Source organism: Phascolarctos cinereus, unplaced genomic scaffold (assembly GCF_003287225.1).
Source record: "Phascolarctos cinereus isolate Bilbo 61053 unplaced genomic scaffold, phaCin_HiC Scaffold_2;HRSCAF=192, whole genome shotgun sequence".
In the NCBI taxonomy this organism is placed as follows: Eukaryota; Metazoa; Chordata; class Mammalia; order Diprotodontia; family Phascolarctidae; genus Phascolarctos; species Phascolarctos cinereus.
In genome coordinates, this window is record NW_027555625.1 from 254110035 (window position 1) to 254125612 (window position 15578).

The following is a 15578-nucleotide window of genomic DNA, read 5'->3' on the forward strand; positions in this document are numbered from 1 at the left end:
GACCTGGATGGTTGGAGCCTCTGGTGTCACCTGCAAGCAAAGGGAGAAGGGAGGAAATAGTCAGGGATAGGGAGAAGGGGAGGGGGTGGGGAGCCGGGGTGGCAAAGCTTTAAACAAATCCTAACCTGAATAATAGGAATTCTCGTTTCATGGAAGATGTGTTCAGGTGTGGGGGTGGGCTGACTCCTAAGACATTCTGCCTTGTGGCCTGGGTATACTCCTCCCACTGGTGCTTAGCACAGTTCTTGGCACGTAGTAAGAGCTTAATATGCTTACTGACTGACTGACCTCAACTCACACAATTGTAGGAAGACAGACCTTTTTTGCTTACATCTGCTTCATCTCATAAAATCTATACTCTCCATAAATCGGAGTCTTCTGCCCCCAAAATACATTCTGATCTCCCACCTCCATTCCTTTATACTCATGCTGCTCTTATCAAGGACAATGATGCCCCTCCTTGATCTCTTTGCCTACTGCCTGCATTCCAGACAAAAATCACTCCCATGAAGCCTGTCCCATCAATCCTCCCCACCTCATCGACCTTCTTCCATCATCCCTTCCCCGTGGTTGTGCATGAAAATGAAAGGCCTTGATAAACAAATTCACACTTAGGAGCTCAATATTGATCTCTACTACATCATGCCATTCTTCAGTTGTTCTACCCTAACTCAAAAACACCTACCTCCATTCAGGAGTTGTACTTGGAGTGAAGGAATTAACCCAGGGAACAAAGTCCACGGTGAAGGTGGTAGAACAACCCAAACAAAAATCTTAGAGAACCCCATTCCTAGAGAACAGGAAGTGATTATGGGTGTATGTTAATGTTACAATGCATGCACCAAATCTGAAACAAACTTTCCAGTGATATATCCTCTCCAGGCTTCTGCCACTAAGAGACCCTTGAGGTATCGCAGCACACTAATCAGCTAGTCAATTGTCAACAAGTATTATTAAATGTTTACTGTGTGCTAGGCAATACTAAGTGTTGCAGATACAAAAGCAAAATAAAACAAAACAAAAGCAAGATAAATGTAATGGATGAATGACCTTGGCCTTTTGTGGGGGGGGAGGCATTTATTTTGTATTTAACTAGTATGCTCCTTGAGGGCAGGGGCTGGTGTTTTTGTTTTTGTTTTGCTTTTGTATCTCCAGGACTTAGCAATGCCTAGCCATCAACAGCTGTCTTGACTTTTGTCTTGCCACTGGACTTCGATGACTCTGGAGGATAGAGTGAGGCCAAAGATTCTGTGCAGTTCTGCCTCACTTAAATTCAATTCCCATGTAAGTCAAGACATCACCTTCATGAGGTCATTCGTCTTCTTCCAGAACCAAGGGCAAACAGCAACCACCAAGACATAAATAAATGCAGAGTAGATGAAGGTAATCTGAAAGGGAAAGGCACTGAGGGGAGGAAGGGGAGGGGGGCTGGGAAAGACCTCCTGTAGAAGGTGAGATTGAGGGGCAGCTAGGTGGCACAGTGGATAGAGCACTGGCCCTGGAGTCAGGAGGACCTGAGTTCAAATCGGGCCTCAGACACATAACACTTACTAGCTGTGTGACCCTGGGCAAGTCACTCAACTGCACTGCCTAACCAAAACAAACAAACAAACAAAAAAAAAGGTGAGATTTAAGCTGAACACTAAAGGAAGAAAAATAAGAGTTGGGAGATGAGGGAACAGAATATTCATGCATATCAATGCCAAGGTATGGATTTGGGAGATAATGTCTTGTGTGAGGAATTACAAGTAGGCCAGTGCGGGTAGATGGGAGTAAAGGATAAGAACACCGGAAAGGCAGGAAGGGTCTGAGGTTAGGAAGGGCTTTAAATGCCAAACAGAGGACTTTATATATGATTCTGGGGGCAGTAGGGAACTGCAGGAGCTCAAGCAGGGACATGACAGATCAGACTATTCTTTTACAAAAATCACCTTGGCAGACGGGTGGAGGACGGATTGGAGTAGGAGAGAGACTTGAGATGGGAGACCAATTAAAAGCCCCAGAGCCCTGAGTATGCTGCTGCCCAGAGCAGATCATCAACTCAGTTCTGTAGCCTAGGACAGCAGAGCAGGGGTTACCAGAAGGGCCTGGATCCAAGATTCTGATTCAAGAGCACTTGGCTAGGCCAGCAACCCTGGGTAGCTCAGAGCAGATCACTGGAGGAATGAATTTGGAAAAAAAAAAGACTATTATGATTCCAGGAACTGATGCCAGACACAGAACCCAAAAAGGAGGATAATTCCAAATTGCTCACAAGCAAAGCCTCAAAGAAAAACAGAGCTTACCCACGAGATCAATTAGAATTTCTAGAAGAAATCAGAAAAGCTTTCTTTAAAAAAAAGTGTAAAATATTATACATGAAATGAGACTGACAGAGGAAAGAATCAGAAAAGAAATGAGAGCTACAGAGGAGAAACTTGGAAAGAATGAACAGCTTAGCACAAAAACCTCACTCAAGTAAGAGACTCTCCAAAAATCAGAAGGGGCCAAAGAGGAGTTAATGACTCCATGAACAACAAGAAATATTAAAACAAAGTGAAAAATTGAAAAATTAGAAGAAGAGGTAAAGTCTTTCATATTAAAAACTGACCTGCCATTAAGAAGAAACTCCAAGTGGATTCCCCAATGTATATAAAGCCTGAAGATTTTGTAGCTGATTTCCGACTGATTTTTGAAAATTGTGCTGAATTCAATGAGCTTGATTCTGAAGTAGCCAGTGCTGGTATAAAACTTGAAAGCTATTTTGAAGACCTTCTGAAAAACCTTAATCCAGAAAAAAAAATTTTCAAAGCAAGAATTTTTTTTAATATAAATTTATTTATTTTTAGTTTTCAACATTCACTTCCACAAGTTTTTGAGTTCCAAATTTCTCACCCCTCCCCATACCCCAAGATGGCATGCATTCTGAATACCCCTTCCCCTAGTCTGCCTTCTCTTCTATCTCTCCCCCCTCCCTTCTCTTATCCCCTTCCCCTTCTATTTTCCTGTAGGGTAGGATAGACTTCTGTACCCCATTTCCTGTATTTCTTATTTCCCAGTTGCATGTGAAAACATTTTTTTTAAAACATGTGTTTTTAAAACTTTGAGTTCCAAATTTTCTCCCTTGCTCCCTCCCCACCCACCCTCATTGAAAAGGCAAGCAACTCAATATAGGTTGTACATGTGCAGTTATGCAAAACACTTCCATAGTGGACATGTTGTGAAAAACTAACTCTATTTCCCTTAATCCTATCCTGCCCTCCCATTTATTCTATTCTTTCTTTTGACCCTGTCCCTCCTCAGAAGTATTTGCTTCTGATTACCCTCTTTCCCAATCTGCCCTCCTCTCTATCATCCCCCTGCTCTCTTGTCCCCTTCTCCCCCTATTTTCCTGTAGGGTAAGACAGATTTCCATACCCAATTGAATGTGTATGTTATTCTCTCCTTAAGCCAAATCCTATGAGAATAAGATTCCCTCATTCCCTCTCACCTTCCCCTGTTTCCCCTCCACTGTGAGAGACTTTTCCTTTTTTTTGTGAGATAATTTACCCCATTCTACCTCTCCCTTTCTTCTCTGAGTATCATCCTCTCTCATCCCTTAATTTTATTCTCCAGATATGACCCCTTAATCTTCAACTCACCCTGTGCCCTCTATCTATCGATCTATCTATCTATCTATACATACATATAATTTTTTGCCTCAACTACCCTAATACTGACAAAGTTCTTATGAGTTACAAATATCATCTTTCCATGCAGGAATGTAAACAGTTCAATCTTAATAAGTCTTTTATGATTTCTCTTTGCTGTTTACCTCTTCATGTTCCACTGGAGTCCTGTATATCTTTAGTCAAATTTTCTATTCAGCTCTGGTCTTTTCATCAGGAATGCTTGAAAGTCCTCTATTTCACTGAATGACCATTTTTTCCCTGAAGGATTATACTCAGTTTTGCTGGGTAGATGATTCTTGGTTGTAATCCTATCTCCTTTGCCCTCCAGAATATTATATTCCATGCCCTGTGGTCCTTTAATGTAGAAGCTGCTAAATCTTGTGTTATCCTGATTGTGTTTCCACAGTACTTGAATTGTTTCCTTCTGGCAGCTTGTAATATTTTCTCCTTGACCTGGGAACTCTGGAATTTGGCTACAATATTCCTAGGAGTTTTCCTTTGGGGATCTCTTTCAGGAGGAGATCTGTGGATTCTTTCAATTTCTATTTTGCCTCTGGTTCTAATATCAGGGCAGTTTTCCTTGATAATTTCTTGAAAGATGATGTCTAGGCTCTTTTTTTGATCATGGCTTTCAGATAGTCCAATAATTTTTAAATTCTCTCTCCTGGATCTATTTTCCAGGTCAGTTGTTTTTCCAATGAGATATTTCACATTGTTTTCTAATTTTTCATTCTTTTGGATTTGTTTTACAGTGTCTTGATTTCTCATAAAGTCACTGCTTCCAATTGCTCTATTCTAATTTTTAAGGAAGTATTTTCTTCAGTAATCTTTTGGACTTCCTTTTCCATTTGGCCAATTTTTCTTTTTAGGGCATTTTTCTCCTCATTGGCTTTTTGGACCTCTTTTGCCATTTGGGTTAGGCTATTTTTTAAGGTGTTATTTTCTTCAGTATTTTTTTGGGTCTCCTTTAGCAAGCTGTTGACTTGTTTTTCATGATTTTCTTGCATCACTCTCATTTCTCTTCCCAGTTTTTCCTCTACTTCCCTTACTTGCTTCTCAAAATCCCTTTTGAGCTCTTCCAAGGCCTGGGACTGATTCATATTTTTCTTGGAGGCTTTGGATGTAGGAGCTTTGACTTTGTTGTCTTCTTCTGGTTGTATATTTTGATCTTCTTTTTCACCAAAGTAAGATAATATAGTCTGACTCTTTTTGCGCTGCTTGCTCATGATCCCAGCCAATTACTTGAGTTTTAAACTCTTTGTTAAGGTAAGAGTCTGCTTCCAATGTGGAGAGTGTACTGTCCCAAGCTTCAGGGGTTTGTATAGCTGTTCTCAGAGATACTTGTAGGGACCTGTAAATTTTCAGTTCTTCCAAGGTGGTATGATAAGGGGCGAGGTGTTTACTCCTTTCCTGGCCTGTGACCACAAGTATTCCTTTCTGTCCTGTAACTGTGAGGAGGGGTTCCTCTCTACAGCCACTACAAGCTCCACCAGCAGCGCTCCTCCTCACCCGCACGCGCCAGAACTGTGACCCAGATCCACACGGGCAAAGCAAGAGATTCCTGCCTCAGCACTGGCAAAGAGATCCCTGCAATCCCTCTCTGATCAGCTACTGGATTCCCCCTCAGTCTGTGGGCCGGAAGCTCGGGAAGCAGCTGCCCTGCCCAGGGCCATGCTCTTGGGGAATGGAGCTGAAACCCCGCCTTCCTGTCTGAGCACGGACAGAAACAGACTTTTCCCACTGACCTTCTAAATTGTCCTTGGCATTCATGGATTGAGGAGTCTGGAAACCACCACAGCTGCCCGTGATTCAATCCTCTGAGGCCTGCTCCAGCTATGCTGCGGCCTGCGAGCCCACGCTGCACTCAAAGCCTGGCGCGATACACCTTTCTGATCAATCATCCAGGTTGTCTTGGGCTGGAAATTTGTTTCACTCTGTCTTTCTGTGGGTTCTGCTGCTTCAGAATTTGTTTAGAGCCATTTTTTATGAGTATTTGGAGGGGTTTGGAGGAGAGCTCAAGCAAGTCACTGCTTTCACTCCACCATCTTGGCTCCGCCCCACAAAGCAAGAATTTAAGAATGAAACACAGGATACCATATTTAGTGATGATTCAGATGATGACTGTACAACCACAGAAAAAGCATCTCAAAAACACTGAGGACTGCCCACTATTTAAATAAGTGGCACAGTAGCAAGGACTGGTTTAAACTTTTTTTTTATTAGTGATTAACATAATTGCAAGGAAAAATCCATGACCACTCTAACTTTTAGGTCTGTGGATGTTTAACAGCTGTTGATTTCTTAATATCCCTCCCTACCCCTACCCCTATTAAGCATCACTGAAGACTGAGATAGACTCTTCTCTTTCTCAGAAATCATAAAACAGCATCTGAAATCAGGATAGCTGCATGATGTATTCTAAAGGAAGGAGAGGGGGCAGCTAGGTGGCACAGTGGATAGAGCACCAGCCCTGAAGTCAGGAGTACCTGAGTTCAAATCCAGCCTCAGACCAAACACTTGACACTTACTAGCTGTGTGACCCTGGACAAGTCACTTAACCCCAACTGCCTAAAAAAAAAAAACCAAACGAACTAAAGGAAGGAGAAAGTTTTTATGTAGATAAAGTTGAAAACTTAAATGTGGTTTCAACAAATGAATTAATCCATTTTCAGAAAATGTGATACCACTACCTATTATTCTTACCAAAGGCTCGTGGCTGACCATTATAAGTTTATTCTACTGTTCTTAACAGTATGCCACAAATATGATATTAAATGTCCTAGGATACTGATTGGTGTGATTAAAGTGTGGGTAGATACCACTAAGGAAGTACCTGATAGTCTATCATGTAATATGGACAGTGTATTAAAGAAAAATCAGGGGGAAAAAAACCTGACCTGGGGACAGCTAGGTAGAGAGAGCACCCACTCTGGAGTCAGGATGTGAGTTCAAATCCAGCCTTAGACACACGATACCTACTAGCTGTGTGACCCTGGGCAAGTCATTTAACTCCAAGTGCCTTGCCAAAAAATAAAGAAAAAAACTGACCTAGGAAATAGATCAAGCAATAATTTAGGACTCATTGGACTAATTGAAAGCCATGAAAAAAACCTGAGCTTAGATAACATACTTCAAGAAATCATGAAAAAAAAAAAGGCCCAAATCTCTTAGAGTCAGAGGGCAAAGTAAAAATAAAATCCAGTGAGTCATCTCATGAAAGGAACCCTAAAATGAAAAGATAATATCCAAAATCCAGAATCTCCAAGTCAAAGAAAAAATATAAGTTCTCAGAAAAAAAGAATTCAAGTACTGAGAAACCATAATCACATCACACAAAGTTTAGCAGCTACTACTATAAAAGGAATGGGGAGCATTGACTACAATATTCCAAAAGGCAAACCATATAGGCATAAAACCAATAATAATTTACTCAGCAAAACTGAGTATAATCTTACAGATGGGGGAAAAAGGGGGACCTTGAATGACCTGACAGAGATTAGAACAAAGTACAAACTTCGAAATAGGATCATGGGTGGAAAGAAAAACATAAACAGATAAATACCAGTGAATAATCAGAAAAGACTTTATAAGGATGAACTAATTACATTCTAATGGGAAGGAAGGTGGGGTGGGAATGATCTACAAGCATCTCCTAAGAACCATAATGTCAGAAGTAACAGAAGGAGGCAAATAGGATGGAGGGTTTGGCAGTGATTTTTATTATGTTTTGATGTTCTTAAAAAAAGAAAAGGGAGGAAGGGAAAGGATACACAAGGGAAGAAAAGGGAAGTAATGGGGGATACTTAACCTCTCTTAATCGTTCATATAACTCATATAACAAGTTATAGTTTATATACAAACAAGGAAGGGGTGGTGGAATGAGAGTAATTTGAACCTCAATTATATTTCAGCTGGAGAAAGGAGGGTGGAAAACACATGCAAACACACACATTTACACAGTTTGGTGTATAAATACATTCAACTCAGCAGGGAAATAGAAGGAAATAAGGAGAAGGAAAAGAATGAGAAAGATATAACAAAAGGAGGGATTGTAAGCAAACCAAATCCTAAATTCAGAGAAGAAATTGTGAAGAGGAGTTTAAAAGGAAAAAAAAAAAGGTGTGATTTGGATCAGATGAGGGGAAGAGAAAACAGCCAGGGAGGAAAAGCTGTTTGCATCAAGTCCACAGTGTTGGTGTTGAACACACTCCTATTCTATGCCCTTCTTTTTCTTTGTAAAGAGGGGATGGAGAGGAAAGAAAAGTAAAAGGTAACAGGATGGAGAGAGATACATAAAATTTAAAAGTTTTTGCACAAATACAATATCGCTAAGATTAGAAAGGAAATAGTTAAACAGACAAAAAAAAATCTTCTAGGTAGAAGTAGGTGGCTCAGTGGATAGAGCTCCAGCCTTGGAGTCAGCAGGACCTGAGTTCAAATCCTGTCTCAGACACTTGACATTTACTAGCTGTGTGACCCTGGGCAAGTCACTTAACCTTAATTGCCTCACCAAAAAGCTAAAAAAATCTTCTTAACAGGTTTCTATGATAAAGGACTCATTTCCAAGATATATCAGGAACTGATTGATAAATTGTAACTGATTCCAATTTATATGAATAAGAGCCATTCCCCAATTAACCAGTGGTCAAAGGCTATGAACATCCTTTATAAGGATGAATGAATTCCATTCTAATGAATGCGTGTGTGTGTGTGTGTGTGTGTGTGTGTGTGTGTGTGTGTGTGTGTGTACAGTGGGGGTGACACACAAGCATCCTCTAAGAACCATAATGTCATCAGGAGTAACAGGAGGGGCCAATAGTTCTCTAGGGAAGAAATCCAAGCAATCTCTAGCCACATGAAGAAATGCTCTAAATCACTAATAATTAGAAAAATACAAATTAAAGCAACACTGAAGTTCTACTTCACACTCATCAGATCAGCATGGCTGACAAAAAGGAAAATGACAAATGCTGGAGGAGCATCAGGAAAACAGGAACATTAATAGATTGACGACAGAGCTATAAATTGGTGTAGCCATTCTTGAAAGCAATCTGGAACTATGCCCCCAAAGTCACTAAACTCTACCTACTCTTTAACTCAGCATTACTGAGCAATACTAGGCTTATAACCCAAGATCAATGGAAGAGAAAAGGGGTTTTGAGGAAATTGAGGGAATTAAGGGGATTAGAATAGCCAGTTGTGGTGGGAATTGGGTGAACCACAACGACTCCATCTTGTGACTCAATTCTGGAGCTAGCTCAGTTCCCTTTCTATTCAATTATGAGTCTAGTACAATTTCTGTCCTATGATAAAACTTTATTCAATTGTGGGAATTGAGGGAAAACCTTATTGCACTGTTTAGATCTGGCTGGGAAGCTGGAACCTCTACCTGCTGTGTTGAGACCCTGAATTAAGGACCTCAGTTATGCTGATCAGAAACTCAAGTCAGATCCAAAGCCTGCTGCAAGGAGTTTTCTCACAATTGTACATCTCAAACAAACCATATGCCTTATCTGAAAACCAGCTCCATGCTTATCAATCAGTTACTGTTTCCATGTTACTTTGCTTGTTCATTGACACCTGGGGGGAGTGGTACATCTCTTCTTCTGATTTCAGAGAATTGTACCAGTTCACTTTCCCTCTTCCAACTTGGAAAATCTCTAACCTTTCCTCCAATTAGAAATCAGATTACCTAATGGTTATTGTTTCCTTTTAATTAATTGGTCTTCCTATTTGATTATTTTTAATATATAAAAGTCTGTCTCCTCCTATATTCAGGGTCCAGGACAAAGCTAGTTCTAGCCCCAGTTTGTTGGGCAGTTGGCATACATTGCATAATAAATCAATATGCTTGGAAGAATAGACCTTCGTTTCCCCAGTCATTTCATCTTTCGCCTGCCATGATAGCTACAAAAATATTCACAACTGCTCTTTTTGTGATGACAAAGAGCTGGAAACTAAGGGGACACCCAGGATAGTATTTCATGTGTACCCCTCTTATGTCCCTATGTTCTGTTTTGCATTGTAGCTATTTTTCTAAGTGTTATCCTTCATAATTATGACTTTCATGAGAGGAGAGGCTTAAATCTTTTAAACATCTTTTTATATCCACCAGTGCCTAGTACAATCCTCTGCATTTAACAAGTAATTTATAAATGGTTATTGAATTAAAACAAGTCCTTGGTTTTGAACAAGGCATATGTACATAAAAAAGGCTAAAAGAACACAGAGGTAAAGCCAAGCAATTAGCTGTTATTTTCAAAGGAAGTACAGTTCAGTCACATGGACAAATCAAATGCTTCGTGTAAGACATTGATGTGAAGCTAGAAAGTTCATTCCCTGCCTGAAACATGCACACAACCGCTGAAAAAAATTAGATGGAAAGAAATCAGTGATCAACCTATGATGCCAAATGAAAAATTCAAAGTGAAATGTCCTGAGACAATTCTCAAGCCCAGGACTTTGTCTGAGACATGAATCTATGAGGAAGAGCAGTATTGTCTTCTGAGATGATCTCAAAAGGTTAGGGCTGTGCTCCCAAATATTTCTAACTTCTCACATAATTACCTTTAGGAATCTAGAATATATTCAAAAATCTTCTTTAACATTTATTTCTTCAGTCCTTATCATCATTCAAAGTCAAGTGTTCTATCTTTGTTGTTGAGTTATTTCAGTTATAGAAGACTCTCTGTGACCCCATTTGGAATTTTGTTGGCAAAGACACCAGAGTGGTTTGCCATTTCCTTCTCCAGTTCCTTTTACAGTTGAGGAACTGAGGCAAACAGGCTAGTGACTTGCCCAGGGTCATACAACTAGTAAGTGTCTGAGGCTGACTTTGAACTCACGTCCTCCTGACTTCAAGGCCAGCACGCTATCCATGGTGCCAACTAGCTGTTCCAGTTCATCTTTACTCCTCTGTAAAAGAAGACTTCTTCCCATTTGTCCTAAAACTATCCCCTTCAATAATAATTGTTTCCAGAGCACTTGCAAAACAATGCATATACTTTATCTCACTTGATTTTGACAACAGACCATCAAGGTAGGGCTACATGTTTTTCAGACAAGGACACAGGCCCAGAAATGTTAGTGACTTGCCCACTGTCACGCAATCACTAAGCCTTAGAGCTGGGTTCAAACCCAAGTCTTTTCTTATACCTAGTTTAGTACTTACTATACTTCGCTGTCTCCCAAGCCTGGACATGGTCCTCATCCCCAACACTGGTATGTGGGATTTGGAGATCAACATTGGATTTACCCACTCCCCATTCCTTTCATTGACCCTTAGCCCGTCTTTCCAGAAGGAAACAATTTCTACCAGTAGTACATGAAGATATTGATGATCATACTAAATAGTCTTACATCAACATCCGAAAGGATGAAATGTGCTATGTTGGAAAATTCTGTTGATGCTTTTTATGTTAATTAAAAAATAGAAACCAAGTTGGTGCTCACAGACTAGAGAATGGCTAAATAAACTAAGATACATGAATGCAATAGGATGTTATTACACTATACAAGATAACGGATATGGAGAATTCAGAGTACGGAAGCATATACACTGAGATCTCTTTTTGTTCTAGAAAACATTAAAAAAATAATCTTTTTGCAGGCTGAAATCTTTGGTCTTATTTGAAACAAAGACTTCCTCAGTTTTCAGTAATAGAAGACTTAATAAAGCTTAGGGAAGGATCCAGATTCCCCAAAACTAGAATGAGATACAGTAGATGTCCCTTTGTGTTTAACCAAAGGTAGTGTCCCACAGTTTATCATGAATCAAATCAGTATTTTTGCTTACCTTAGAATTGACTAAAAGAATAAAGTGTCAGTTTAATGCAATTAAGAAAATTATCAAAAAATTTTTTGTCTGCCTTTGAACAGACTGAGATGAATTCAGGGAAGGAGTGGTTAAAGAGTAAATAGTTTCAGGAAGACAGTTCTCCAAGCGTGCTCCAACACTGACATTATTATTGTTCTGTTTAAGTAAATTAAAAAAAAAACTAAACCTAAACTTTGTACCTTGTTTTCTCTTGCTGTGGAATTTTGTCCTTTATTTCATACAAAATGTCAAAGGACACTGGGTCAAGGACAACTTCAAGTAGCAGAGGAATCTTTGCCAGTAATCCTTTAAGCTGGAATAATTGTCTGATAGGCTTTTGACTAAAAACGCAGAATACAAAGTCTTTCTTCCACAAGAGAAACATGGAAAGACTTGTATATAGCGTACAGAAGGAAGAAAATAAAATCAGAGAAATGATATATACAATGACTACAATAATGTAATGAATATAACATTAAAAGCTGAAATCAGATTAAATGCACTGACCAATATTTGTTCCTGAGGACAAACGATGAAATATATCTCCCTCCTGTTGGTATGTGACTACAGATGTCAAAGTTGCATCCTTTGACAGAAGTGGAAACTGTGCCTATCAGTTTTGTTTAACTGTTTTTCTTTGTTATAGGGAAGCTAGGTGGCACAGTAGATAGAGCTCCAAGCCTGGAGTCAGGAAGACTTCTCCTTAGTCCAAATCCAGCCTCAGATATTTACTAGCTGTGTGACCCTAGGAAAGTCACTTAACTGTTTGCCTCAGTTTCCTCATCTGTAAAATGAACAGGAGAAGGAAATGACAAACCATTCTAGTATCTTTGCCAAGAAAACTCCAAATGAGGTTACAAAGAGTTGGACATAACTAACCATTGCAACTTTTCTTTATTATAAAAAAATTGATGAAGGAACCAAGATAGCAAAATGGTAGGAAGAAATAGAGTGAGCTTCTCTCACCACAAACTTGTCCAAACAGACCTAGAAAATATATCAGACCAAACCCCAGTGGGGAAATCCAAGAAAAAGTCATAGTGAGTTATTTAATTACCTGAAAGCCATGTAAAAAAGAGCCTAAACATTTTATTTCAAGAAATTAATTTTTATTTATTTTTTTTAGGCCTTTGGGGTTAAGTGACTTGCCCAGGGTCACACAGCTAGTAAGTGACAAGGGTTTGGTCTGAGGCTGGATTTGAACTCAGGTCCTCTTGATTTTGGGGCCAGTGCTCTATTCACTGTACCACCTAGCTGCCCCTATTTCAAGAAATCTTAAGAGAAAACGACCCAAATGTCTTAGGACCAGAAGGCTAAGTGGAGATAAAGAATCCACTGGTCACCTCCTGAAAGAAACTCTATAACGAAACTTCCAGGAACATCACAGACAAATCCAAGGCTTCTGGGTCAAAGAAAAAATACCAAAAGCAGCCAGAAAGAAAGAATTCCAGTACAGAGAAGCCAGTTAGGATCACACACAATTTAGCGACTACCATTATAAAGAGCAAAGAGCTGAAGATAGAATATTTCACAAGGCAAGGGATGTGTGTGTGTGTGTTTACAATCAAGAATAATTTACCCAGCAAAATTGAATATAATTCTACAAGGGAAAAATGAGCCTTTAATGAAATAAAGGACTTCCAAGAATTTCTGATGAAAAGAACAGAGCTAGGCACAGTGGATAGAGCACCGACCCTGGAGTCAGGAGGACCTGAGTTAAAATCTAGCCTCAGACACCTGACACTTACTAGCTGTGTGACCCTGGGCAAGTCACTTAACCCCTACTGCCTCACCAAAAAGAAAAAAAGAAAAGAGCAGAGCTACACAGAAACTCTGAAGTTAAGAGAAACCTAAATAGGTAAATAAGGGGCTAAACAAGGATAAACTGTTTACATTACATATGGGGAGATGATACATATGTCCCCTCTAAACACTATATAATCAGGGGGTCATAGAAGGAATCTAATTAGATAAAAGGCCTGGAAGTGGTTATGTCTTGATGATTCTAAAAGAATGGAGAAGGATGGGAAGAGGAATACACTTGAGGGGGTAGGGTCAGAAGGGGAAAGAAAGTTTAGGAAAATTATCTCACCTAATTAAGGTGTACAAGTAGAAGTCTATACAAACAAGAAGGAAGGAGTGGGGGAAGTGACTGGCACTTGAAACGCAATCTCATCTAAACTGGTCAAAAGAAGAAAAAATACATTCACACAAAATAGTATGGAAATGTTCAGTTGTTTCAATCTGGAGTTTTCTTGGCAAAGATACTGGAGTGGTTTGTCATTTTCTTCTCCAGTTCACTTTACAGATGAGGAAACTGAGGCAAACAGGGTTAAGTGACTTTCCCAGAGTCACTCAGCTCGTAAGTGTCTGAAGCCAGATTTGACTCAGGAAGATGAGTCTTCCTGACTCCAAGGCCCAGTGCTCTGTGCACTATGGTGCCACCTAGCTGCCAAGGTATGGACATACATTTCACCTATTAGGAAAAGAAGAGCAGATTGAGAGATCAGTTCTAAGAAAAACAAACTCCAGCTAAGGATGTACAAAAATATTTATAGATCCTCTTGAGGGACAAAGAATTGGAATCTGAGGGAGTACCCATAAATTGAGGAACAGATGAACATATGGGATATAAATGTGATGGAATACTATGATGCTATAAATGATGAAGTAGATAGTTTCAAAGAAACCTGGGAAAACTTCTATGAACTGATGCAGAGTGAAGTGAACAGAACCAGGAGGACAATTTATACAAAGACAAAAATACTCTAGACTTAGGAACTCTGATCAGTGGAATAATCAATCATAATTCCAGAGGGCTAATTATGAAACATGTTCTCTACCACCTGATAGAGAAGGGAAGGACTCAGAGTACAGAATGAGATAATATGGATATAGATACACTACATATATTATACACAACAGTATATCTTATTCTGTACTCTGAAAACATTCTATATATATGTATATACACATATATGTGTATGTCCATGTATATATGTATTATTTTAGATATAGTCAATTCTTTTTTTTAAGGCAATTGGGGTTAAGTGACTTGCCCAGGGTCAGACAGCTAGTAACTGTCAAGTGTTTGGTCTGAGGCTGAATTTGAACTCAGGTCCTCCTGACTTCAGGGCAGGTGCTCTATCCACTGTACCACCTAGCTGCCCTACACATAGTCAATGAAGAAATTTGTTTTGCTCGACTATACATGTTCGTAACAAGGATTTTGTTTATCTTTCAGTCTCAATTGATGGTGGAGGAAGGGAGAGATGGTAGATTTTTGCTGACTGAAAAAAACGTTTAAAAGTTAGACTTTTTTTGCATATAATTGGATAAAAAATAAAATATTTGAAAAAAAATTTGTTATATGAGATGGCTCTCTTGGAGAGGGGAGAGGGATACTGGCAGAAATTATGGTGATACAAAAAAAGAAAAGAGTGATAAAAGTTCCAAAAAAAATAAGAAAAGGGTATTTGTGTTTGGTCTAGGGGTGCTACAGCATATATGTAAATGACTGTTGAGTAAAAAGCAAAAGGAATCAATTTTTAAAAACTCACTGCTGACTTCAAAGCACTATCCATGGCTGCATTTATAGAGCTTCCTTTATAAACCCATGATAGTTTTAGGCTCAAATTTGCATGTAAAAGTAGCTTTCTGGTTGGGATCTGGACCCCAAAAAGGAAAAACCTTGGACTTTGCCACATGGCCAAATCTCTGGAGTTGGCCTGAGGCTATAATCCCATCAACTAGCCTTTCATTGTGGCTGAGCAAATCTGTTACCCTTAACCTACCCTGGCCCTCCTTTGTCTTACCTCACTATGGCGCGCCCCCCCCCTCAGCCATTTCCCACCCTTAATTCTAGCTAGGCTCCATTCTCCCTTGGCCATGTGGTCCAGGTCCCAGGAGTTCTGTTCACTCCAGCATACTGGCCACTCCCATCCAGATCTCCTTAGACCCCTCCTCCAGTCACTCCAAACTACTTGGTCCCTCCTAGATCCCTCCCACAGTCTTTCTGTATATAAGGTCCATCTTGTCTCCATTAAGGTGCTCAGATTCTTATAATCTAGCCAAATGCTCATATTCTTAATATCTAGCCAATGCTTAAATTC